This window comes from Galeopterus variegatus, unplaced genomic scaffold (assembly GCF_000696425.1).
Source record: "Galeopterus variegatus unplaced genomic scaffold, G_variegatus-3.0.2 Scaffold1155, whole genome shotgun sequence".
Lineage (NCBI taxonomy): Eukaryota > Metazoa > Chordata > Mammalia > Dermoptera > Cynocephalidae > Galeopterus > Galeopterus variegatus.
The window spans coordinates 354,039-365,215 of record NW_007727266.1 but is presented as its reverse complement, the minus strand read 5'-3'; positions in this window follow the sequence as shown (position 1 = coordinate 365,215).

Below are 11,177 nucleotides of genomic sequence, written 5' to 3'. Positions count from 1 at the left end.
CCCAATATGAAAATGCCCTTGGAGGAATAACACACAAAAAATTAACAGCCAAAAAAAAAAAAAAAGAAAGAAAGAAAGAAACATGAGTTGAGAGCAAAAGGAAATCAAGTCATTAAAAATAAATAAATAAATAAATAAACATATAAAATAAACAAACAAATGAAAAAACAGAATATCCTACAAATGTTCTGAGTATGGCAGGAAAGAAGCAGGTAGGTCTATAAGAAATGATGAGGAAACAGGTAGGTCTATAGGCAATGGTGAATCAGAGTTTATAGGGGAGATGAGCACGCAATAGAGATAATTTTCACTTCTTTCAATTTTGTAAAGACTTTGTACTAAGCTATCAGGCTTTATTAATATTTCCAAGTTCTTATAGCTCATTTTCTTGGGCTCAAGTCTTCAATGTATACCTGTCAAACACAAGCACACACCCACATATGCATGCATGCACGCACACACACACACACACACACACATACACATGCATACACAGGTAGTTAATGCACCTGTACTGTATTAGTCTGTTTCTGTTGCTTATAACATAAATACCTGAAAACTGGGTGATTTATAAAGAAAACAAAATTTATTGCTTTTACAGTTTCAGAGGCTAGGAAGTCCAAAGTCCTAGGAATATATTTGGCGAAGGCCTTGGAGGTAGTAACAATGACCCAGGGGGCTCACATGGAAGAAAATGGTGAAGCAGAGTGAGCAAGAGACTAACCTCCTCATTCACTCTCTTTTTAAAGCCCTTAGAACCATGCCACTGGCCACCATTTTTAATCCATTCACTACAGAGTAGTCCTATAATCTAATCATCTCTTCAAGATCCCACATTTTAATTACCACAATAGAATTTCCCACCCTCAACAGTTACAGTGGGGATTAGTTTTGGGGGGTCATTCAACCTAAGGCATGTACTGAAGGTTATGTGGCAGACATAAATTACTAAAACTGGATATTAATCATCCTCTTCTTAAACATTCTATATCCATCCATTTGAGCTACCACCTTTATCTCTCTGTAGTCTAGCTTTTCATAATGTTTCTTGTCTTTTTCCTCTGTGTTTCTTTCCCACCACCACCTACCTCCATTCCTCCACCTGAGACTCTTCCTTGCTTCTCTGTTTTGTGGAGTTCCCCTTCTTTGGCTTATGATTACTATTTCCAAAATCTGTCCCTTTTCCTTGATAATCCAGAGCAGTTTAGCTCTCTACTTTCAAATAAATTGCCATGTTTACTTTTTTATATCTGAAAGTTTATTAACATGCTGTATGAAATAAGGGGGTCAGTCTACTTTATATCTCAGTCCTCAGGTATACAACATGCCAGAAAAATGCTTTGACATTNCAAAATCTGTCCCTTTTCCTTGATAATCCAGAGCAGTTTAGCTCTCTACTTTCAAATAAATCGCCATGTTTACTTTTTTATATCTGAAAGTTTATTAACATGCTGTATGAAATAAGGGGTTCAGTCTACTTTATATCTCAGTCCTCAGGTATACAACATGCCAGAAAAATGCTTTGACATTTCACTTTCTCCTTCACCTACAGGAAGAAGTTGTCATTGCCCAACCCAACACACAGGACCAGGAAATGAAATTCCATTCTGTGCCAAGAAAAAGAACAGTACCAATGACTACCACACCTACTAGAGATTATAAAACTGAGAAATTATTCAGATTCACATTTCACTCTGAGCTCCAATCACTCTAACACACTACATACGTGACAAAAAGACTTTAGCTCAGCTTGAAACTTGCTGTCACACATGTGGGCAAATCCTAGAGAGTAGTCTTCACCCTTGTTAATGCATAAGAATCATGTGAGAAGGCTTTGAAAAGTCCAATTTCCAGGCCACCTCCCCAGAGAGTGTGATTCAGTAAGGAAAAATAAGGCTTTTTAAAAAAAACACCTTGATCTATAGCTAGCTTTGGAAAATACTGATTTCATCAGCCTGTAGTATTTTTCTTTTTCTTACTTGTAAAAATGAGGTTAGAGTTACAGAACCTAGCTTGATCAAACCTGGGGTAGGTCCTCATAAAAAAAAATTATTTTCTATTGAATTATTTTTCTATAAAATCAGTTTTAGTATGTCCTCGGGTCCTGGTATTAAAAGCTTGGTGAATGATCCAACAGCTTTACCTAACATTAAAGTCAAAGTAACCTCAAGCNGTCCAATTTCCAGGCCACCTCCCCAGAGAGTGTGATTCAGTAAGGAAAAATAAGGCTTTTTTAAAAAAACACCTTGATCTATAGCTAGCTTTGGAAAATACTGCTTTCATCAGCCTGTAGTATTTTTCTTTTTCTTATTTGTAAAAATGAGGTTAGAGTTACAGAACCTAGCTTGATCAAACCTGGGGTAGGTCCTCATAAAAAAAATTATTTTCTATTGAATTATTTTTCTATAAAATCAGTTTTAGTATGTCCTCGGGTCCTGGTATTAAAAGCTTGGTGAATGATCCAACAGCTTTACCTAACATTAAAGTCAAAGTAACCTCAAGCTCAAGAGGACTCAGGAAACTACTTGGATTAAGCACACCTGGGGATTCTTGGGAAGTTTGGGAACATCGACTAAATGATCTTTAACTTTTTTTGTTGTTTTTTTAGTTTCTAAATTATATAATCTGATGTTTTTCTCTGCTATTAAATTACAAACTACTTAAAGACAGGGATGGATAGTACCTGGTATTGCTTTTCATCCTTACTTATACAAAACAGTGCATTGTGAGTGGTCAACATTGACTAAGTGCTTTTAATAGGAATGGAGGTAGGAATGATGGAGAGATTTGATAGGATTTTGTAAACATTGGATAATTTTTAAATATAAATAATAAGGTAGACATAGAATGGCAAGAGTGGCTAATCTGTCCTGGGAGATAGTAAATCCCATTTGGAAACAGATTGTGTTTTCTACTCCCCTTTGTTTCTTCTTCCTACAGTGCCAAACAAAAAGTGTATCTATAATGACTATTTAAATAAATATTTTCTGAATTGATCTTGATTGAAAAAGAGTCACAGACAGAAGGTAAAGAAAAACTTCATCATGATATGGACATTTTGCTTATTGAAGGTATTTTGCATTGCTTAGTACAGTTGATTTTCAAAGACAAATCAACATTCAGTAAAATTTTTGTCAGAGAGTGAAGGAGATGTGGGGAAAAAAAACTTATCTAAACTTTTGTTTACATCAGGAGATTAAATAGGCACCGTGTTAGAATATTCAGTGGAGGAACTATGATAGATAAGTTGTCAAAGAGAACTTCAGAAACCACTCAATGATTAAAAGAAAAAAAAAAGGTAAATAAATATACCGCCTTATCTTCTGATGTGAAATCTCTTGCAACCTCACTTTTAAATATGTATGACTAAACCTTTACTGCTTTATCCTAGTCTTCAAACCACAAAAAAGGAAAATCTCTTATAGGGAGTTGGTAAACCAGAGGACGGAGATTGAAAATAAAGTCAGGACCCAATGGCATATGTGCATGTGTGTATGTGTGTGCGTGTATGTGTGTGTGCATATGTGTGTGTGTGTAGAGGGTGATGAAAGGATACTGAGTTTAAAAGCAGCCTGTGTTTCATGGGAAGATTTTCATGCTCCTTTGTAGTCCTAATGTGTATGATTCAGTGTAAAAAACCTTATCTTCTTTAAGTAGCCAAAGAAAGACAACAACTAAAGTCTGAGCATTTCTCAGAATTCACATACTTAAAATGGTTTGGAGAAGGGTGGAAAAACTAAAAGTTTGAAGAGCTTTTTTTCATTCTTGTTTGGATGTTTGCTATGAGGTACACAACCAAAGGACAGCAAAGCTAACTAAAAATGAAATGGTTAAAAAATATTCCAACACATGTTGGTCCAGTGTCATTATATTCAGGGCAATTTTAACTTTCTAAAGTGAGCAATTTGAGGGGAAGTTTAAGTGCAAAAATGACATTTTTTTCCCCCTTTGCAAAGTCTCTAAGCTGCAAAATTGAACATTTCTATGGAAATCACATTTTTCAGCATAGTGATGCAGTTGTGAAGGACAGGGCAATTGAGTGCACTGGAAAAGTTAATGTGTTCTAGTGACACTACACTCAGAGGCCAAACAGATCAAATTCTTTTACCCCAAAATTTAGCACCTTCTTTCTATATACCTACGCAAATCTTCTACCATGAGGAGGTTTCAGAATGCCCAAATGCCCACACATATCCTAATAGGAGGTAGTGTGCTTTTTGGTAAAAAATGCCTTTGCCCTGTTTTTAGCTCTTCATTTTTAAGCCACTTTATTGAAATATGATTGACATATGAAAAGCTGTACATATTTAATGTATAGATCTTAATGAGTTTGGGGATAAGTATAAACCTGTGAAACCATCACCACAGTAATGGCTATAAACATATTCATCAACACCTAAAGTTTCTTCCACCTCCATAATTATTATGATTATAATTAGTGTGTTGTAAGAATAGTTAACATAAGATCTACCCTCTTAGTACATTTAAAGAATGCAATACAGTACTGTTAACTATAGACACTACTATGCTGTATGGTAAATCTGCAGAACTTATTTATCTTGCAAAACTAAAACTCTGTACCTGTAGATCATCACCTCCCCATTTTCCCCTCCCCCAAGACCTTGGAAACCATCATTCTATTCTCTGCTTCTATGAATTTGACCATTTAAGTTCCACGTGTAAGTGAGATCTTCCAGTATTTGTCCTTCTGTGTCTGGCTTCTTTGATTTAACATAATGCCCTCCGGTGCATCGATACTCACAAATAGCAGGATTTCCCTCCTTTTCAAGGATGAATAATATTCCATTGTATGCATATGCCATAATTTCCAGGAATCCTACTTCTGGTTATATATCCAAAAGATTAGGATCTTGGGGAGACATCTGTACTCCCATGTTAGTTGTAGTTTTATTCATAATGGCCAAGATATGAAAACAATTTCTACCTTTTATTCTAGACCAAAGATTACCTCAAAGAGAAGTGAGTAGCTCTGAACACTTGAGCAGCACAGTAGAATACAATCACAAAATAATTTTTCAAAAATTCGTTTAAATCAGTTTATTTGACCTAATAGTCTTTCTAATCTCCAATTTAATATTTACTTTCTCCTTTTTTTATACCTGAAATGGAAGCAAAATGTCCCTCCCTTCCTTTCTTTTATCTCTATTCAATACAGAGCTACCCATTTTAGTGCTCCAACTCAGGGTCAAAAGTGCTAATGCATTCAACAAACGTTTATTGCATAACTACTGAGTACAAGTCACCATATGCAGAAACAGAACACAGAGTTCGCTCTTTAGGAGTAACTATAAGCATTTATCGTCTGTGACATAACATTTGGCCCTTAATCATGTGCTACATTTTTATGTTAATCATTTAATGAAAGTGGATTCTGTTTTTCTAACTAATGAATGTATCTCATAAAGGCTGGCGTAATGTGTAGTACTTTTTATTTTTATTTTTCATAAGGCCTAGGACATAAGACAGGATTTTTTATTTATTTTATTTTTATTTTTATTTTTATTTTTATTTTTATATTTTTTGTCCTTTTTGTGACCGGTAAGGGGATCGCAACCCTTGGCTTGGTGTCACCTGCACCGTGCTCAGCCAGTGAGCACACCGGCCATCCCTATATAGGATCTGAACCCACAGCGGAAGTGCAGCTGCGCTCCCAGTGTTGTACTCTCCCGAGTGCGCCATGGGGTCGGCCCATAAGACAGGATTTTTTTATCACCTGCACCGTGCTCAGCCAGTGAGCACACCGGCCATCCCTATATAGGATCTGAACCCACGGCGGAAGTGCAGCTGCGCTCCCAGTGTTGTACTCTCCCGAGTGCGCCATGGGGTCGGCCCATAAGACAGGATTTTTTTTAAAAAAATGTTTTTTGCTGCATTCTGCTCAATTACCACACCATGTTTTTAAAGACCTTTAAAAACATCTATATATTAACAATTTGTATTAAGAAAGCTAAAGCAGTTTCTATTTTTTTTTTCTGTTTATATTAGTAGAACAAGTGTTAATACATAATAAATGCTGATTACATCTAGCTTGTTTATTCTTCACTATATCAGAAGTTCTCAGGTAAAATAGAGCTTTAAAAAATGTGTGTGGATTATTGCAGGTTGACTCTTCAGCATGGTGAGAAAAGTACATGTAAAATACCACCTCAGAAATTCTAAAGTAAAGAGAGGTATTAAATAATAATGAAAATATAAATATTAGAATAAATGGATAAAACTTTTATACAAATTTTGCACAACTATGCTTTTGAAAAAGGAAGTTTCAGGTAAGTATGTTTAGATGTGGCATATGGGGAAAAAGCAATGGATAATTTAGAGCTTGATTTTGTTGGCACATGGCTTCACCTGGAGAGAGCAAAGCACTTTGGAGAGTTGGTCTATGAGTATACCTTAAAGCAACTTGTATTCCTGGCAAAAAGCTCTGACCTCAGCTAACGGAGGTGGTGAGACTAGCATAAAAAGTATGTCGATATATTGATTAACATGAATACGTTTATCATGTCTTGTAAAAAAGCAAGTAACACATTTTCATAAATATGGGTACACAGAAAAAAGTTTAGAAAAAAATATGCCAAATATATTTTGCTGAATTGTCTAAAGTGTCTTATAAGATGTTTTACTTTACCAGAATAATCAATAACAGCGTTTCATTTGGAAAACCTAACGTCGCCTTCTTCAAGAAGCCTCCTTTGCTAACCTTCCTTTGCTCATCCCCAGATTAGGGACTCCCATCACAGCCATATTCTCACTGTGAGGTCATTGTAGGCGATTGTGTTCTCAGGTGGCCAACGGGCTCTGTAAGGGCCTATCACCATAGATTTATCTCGGGTCCTCAGGACCTGGCACATACTAGGTGCTAAACAAATGTTTTTATATGAATGAATGACCCTTTCTCCCGTATTTTCATGAATGATCGGTGAATCGAATGCAACAAAAACGAATGGAAGCTCCTAGGTCTAATCCCGCCCAGAACAGAAAGTGAGAAGAAAGCCTGAGAGTGGCAGTCGGATCCGGATTTCTATGTTTCTCGACGCTCAGATGCCAGGCAAGTTAACGTCGCCTCGCTGAACCTTGACCGCCTCGTGTCTGAAATGTGGAACGTTGCACCTCCCCCAAGGACTGCGTGCCACGCAAGATAGCACACAGCAAGTGTTTAGCTGAGTGGCGGTACACAGTAGGCGCTCAACATAGAAGCAAATAGTTGGGCAGTGAACACCACTCTCCGCGCCTTTGTCCCAGGCTCAGATGCACCCAACCAGAAGATTGTGGAGATAAGAAGCCTGGCGACACTAAGCAGCCGCCACCCTTGCGTGTGCCCCGCAGTCGCGGGAGCTTGATCCAAACTCAGATGCACCCAACCAGAAGATTGTGGAGATAAGAAGCCTGGCGACACTAAGCAGCCGCCTCCCTTGCGCGTGCCCCGCAGTCGCGGGAGCTTGATCCAACGGGACCGTGCGGCAGCTGGGCTCCGCGTTGGGGTCTCCTGCCGCGCTCTCAGCGCCAGTGCCCTCGCTCCCCAGCCTTCAGTTGCTTTCTTGGCCCGCTCCTTCGGTGGAGGGTTGAGGGCCCGGGAAGAAGCTGAGCGCCAGCCGACCCCGGTCTCGAGGGGTGTGGAGGGGGCCTCAGGCCAGGCACCGGTGCGCGGCGCCAAGCCTGAGCCCGCGCCCGGAGCCGTGCACACCATCGGCGTTGGATGGGGGTACTCCCAGATTCCAGTTTTGCTCTGTTCCGTACTAGTTGCGAGATGGTGTACAAGTAACTTCACTTTTCCAAGTCTGTTTTCTCACCTGACAAGTGGGATAATAGAACCTGCCTCGCAAAGGATGGTTCGCCTTCATTAGAAACTGTAGGGTAAGCGCTAGGCGCAAGGCCTCTCACAGGAAGGGCACCCGAGCAGCACAGCTCCACGACAGGAGAGCTTTCTGTCTCCGAAATGCTGCCCGGTCCTTGGCTCTAGCCTAGGCCGGATCCGCGACTTTGATCTCGGAAAAGGGCCATTGGAGCTGGGGCCGAGGGAAGGGGGACAGCAAACCAGTCTGCATTTCTCCCTGCCTACCCGGGGGTGCGCGCGGCTGAGGGTCATGATGAGCGTGCCTCGTTGATGGAGGAAATGTTGTCGTTGTGTGTCCGTGTGTGTGTCCACGCACGAACAGGAGCCTCTGCGGCGTGCTGGGCAGCCCGTGGAGACTCCTCCCAAAGGCGCCTTCCCCCTCTTCTCCGCGCCCCCTTCCCGGGTGAAGAGTTTCAGCCAAACTAACGGAATCCGGCGCTGCCAGAGAAGGGGTGGGGCAGGAGGGGCGATTTCGTCCGGGAGCCACCGGTTTGGGGATAATTACTTTTAATGTCAGAAAGATTTAGTTTAATATCATCTCTATTAGGCTGCCGGGAGGGTAATTAAACGAGACGCGTCGCAGCCGGCAAACAGATGGCGTCTGCTTGCTCCGAGGCCGCAGGCAAACAGCGCAAAAGTCAATGCCTCTCGGGTCCCCCATCGGCGCTCCCGGCCCTTCTACTCAGGGCCACCGAATCCTCGCCCTCGCCCCCGTCCCTACTCCGCGCCTCCAATCCCCTCCGCGCCCTCGGCTCCCAGCCCCAGCCAGGTCACCAGGGCGTTCTCCTTGGACCACTCCGCTGCCTGGGCGTGGCGAGGGGGAAGGGGCGGGTCGTGAATAGAGGTGGGGGTGGGTTTTCATGGCTGGGCCGTGGCACAGCAGAGGCGTCAGCAAATGATTCTGAGCTAAGAGGACGTGTGTGAGTGTGTATGTGTGTGAGTATGTGAGGACGGGCCCTCTGCCCTCAGCCGCCTCATTTGTCCCGCAGGTCTATGGCTTTCTCTGCCAGGGGCCCAGCCCTGGCGTAGGGCTGGGCCTCCATGGACGAGCGAGGGCATACGTGCGTGAGGCTATGTTCGCGTCTGGGTGTGCAGTCACCGAGATGGGAGTCTGTAGATGTCTGGATGTAAGGTCACATACCAAGTGGATGTCTCAATATGAGGACACATACTTCTGAGAAAGCTGTGAGGTCAAACTTTCTGAAGGGGTCCTCTTGGGTGGAAGGGCAGCGTCGGAGGCTAGTGCGCGACCGTGGGCGCTCACTGTATGCGGGTGTGAGGGTGTGTCCAAAACTTTTGAACAGTGAGGTGCAGGGTTGTGTCCAGATGTGATGTCACACGGTGGCGGGAGGGGGGCGCAAGGGGTGTAGCCCCTTCTGCCTTAATCCTGGCGTGCTCTTCCGACGGCTGGCGACTCAGCTGGACCAACCCCTTCCCATCCTCTTCCCTCCCTGCCTCGGTCCAAATCAGGAAGGACTAGCCCCAGCCCCGGAGTGGCCTGGGAAGCTGGGCAGAGGATTCTTGCCCTATAGAAGTGTAGGTGCGGCGACCTTAGCCCAGGACTAGTTTACTAGGACTGCCTTCATAACATATTTATTCCCATGAGCATCCCAACCTCAGGGACGTGGGAGGAAAGGTTGTGGGTCCCGAACTTGTGGGAATGTGAACACGAGGAACGAGGAGCGAGAGGAGAGAGAGAGACGCCTGCAGTAGGGGTGGGCAGACCGCCCTGGTTAAGCTGGGTTGGGTTCCAGAATGCGCCCCCTCCCCCTCCTAAGAAAATGAAGCCCCTGACACATCCGCGGGAGAGCTCCGGGTTCCCAAGTCCTTGTGACCGAACCCTTAGCCCCCGCGGGTTCACTGGAGTGGGGGAAATCTCACGGTGGCCTGGTCTCAAGCGCTAAGAAAGATATTTGGGCTACTGCCCCCCGAAAGCTAAGCAGATTTAAAGTTTATTTTGTTTGGGGTTTAAAGTAATTTCCCTGAAACTTTTTCCAAAGGAGGTCTGGGAGCAGGCGCCTCGCGGCCCTCGCGCGGAATCCGGCCGCAGTCAGCGCTCGGCCTCCCAGCCCCCACCAGGGTGCGGCGATTGCGCAGCTGAACTGGGCCGCAGTAACCTGCAGGTGTTGGGAGGCGGGGTCTGGGCCCTGCGCCCCTGCAGGGCGTATTTTCTCCGCCCGCACTTCCTTACCATCACTCCTCGCGGGAACTGACCCTTTTCTCCCAAACCCATGCTCAGACTCCAGCGGGTGGAATTTCCTGGGGGGCAGCGACCAGGTTTCTGTCGCTACCACAGACTCTGTCAGGGTCGGGGCGCCTCAGCGCCCGGGTCTGGTCAACTTTCTGGAAGCTCTCCGCCCGGTTCTTCCGCACGTCGCCCCCCTTCCCCAGCCCCAGCCTCATCCTCCGGGTTGGCTTTTTCCAGAGGAGCGTGACTTGGTTTTCCCGGGGCGCGAGGTTCCGCGGTCTGTGGTTGGGCCCAGTCCCCAACCCAGGGCGTCAGAAGCGGCTGGACTGGCAGGGCGCAGGCGCTACCCAGTAGTCATGCCGGACGGGAGGAGCTGCAGCCTGAGGCCGCGATGACCAGGGCCAAGTCTAGGCTCCCAGTAAGCTCGCGCCCGGCACCGCGCCGGCCAAAGCCCCGCCGCCCTGGAGGGTCCAAAGAACAACGCGGAAAGTGGAGGGAGAACGACGGGAAAGTTCATTTTTCCTCATTATTTAAACGAATTTTCTTTACTCTGAAGGAGAGAGAGAGAGAAGTAGAGAATAAAAACGGGGGTGACCGAACATTAGAGGGAAAGACAGAAGGAAAAGTCCCAGAGAATCAGAGCTAGAGAGACCAAGGGCGACCCCGCCCCTAGGGCCATGGCATTAATCCCAGATTCTGCCTTTCAAAAAGGAAACAAAATCCGAAACCTGTTACCTCCTTTGCAGACCACGCTGTTCCTCAGGGCCGTGACGTCAGGACAGGGAGAGTAAGGCCAAAGTTAAAAATATGCCTGGTGGTCTCGAAGAGACCATGTCTCCTGCTGGGAAGGACGACGGAAGGATTGCGCGCCCTGCATCCAAGAGGATCTGGAGAGACACAGAGTCCGCTTTTTACTTTCGTTCAAAAATATATAAAAAAATAAACTGTTCGTTAATTTAAAATAACAGTGACAAAAAGAATCCCACCACCAAGGAAAAGAAATAGAGATGCTGGAGAAATAAGGAAAGGAAAGAGCAAAAGGGGCCGGAGGACGGATAGGGGGCGGGGAGAGGAAAGGCGCAGAGCGCATGGGACTCGGCGGGCACCCACAGGAAGCGCAATCTCATTTCTCCTCTC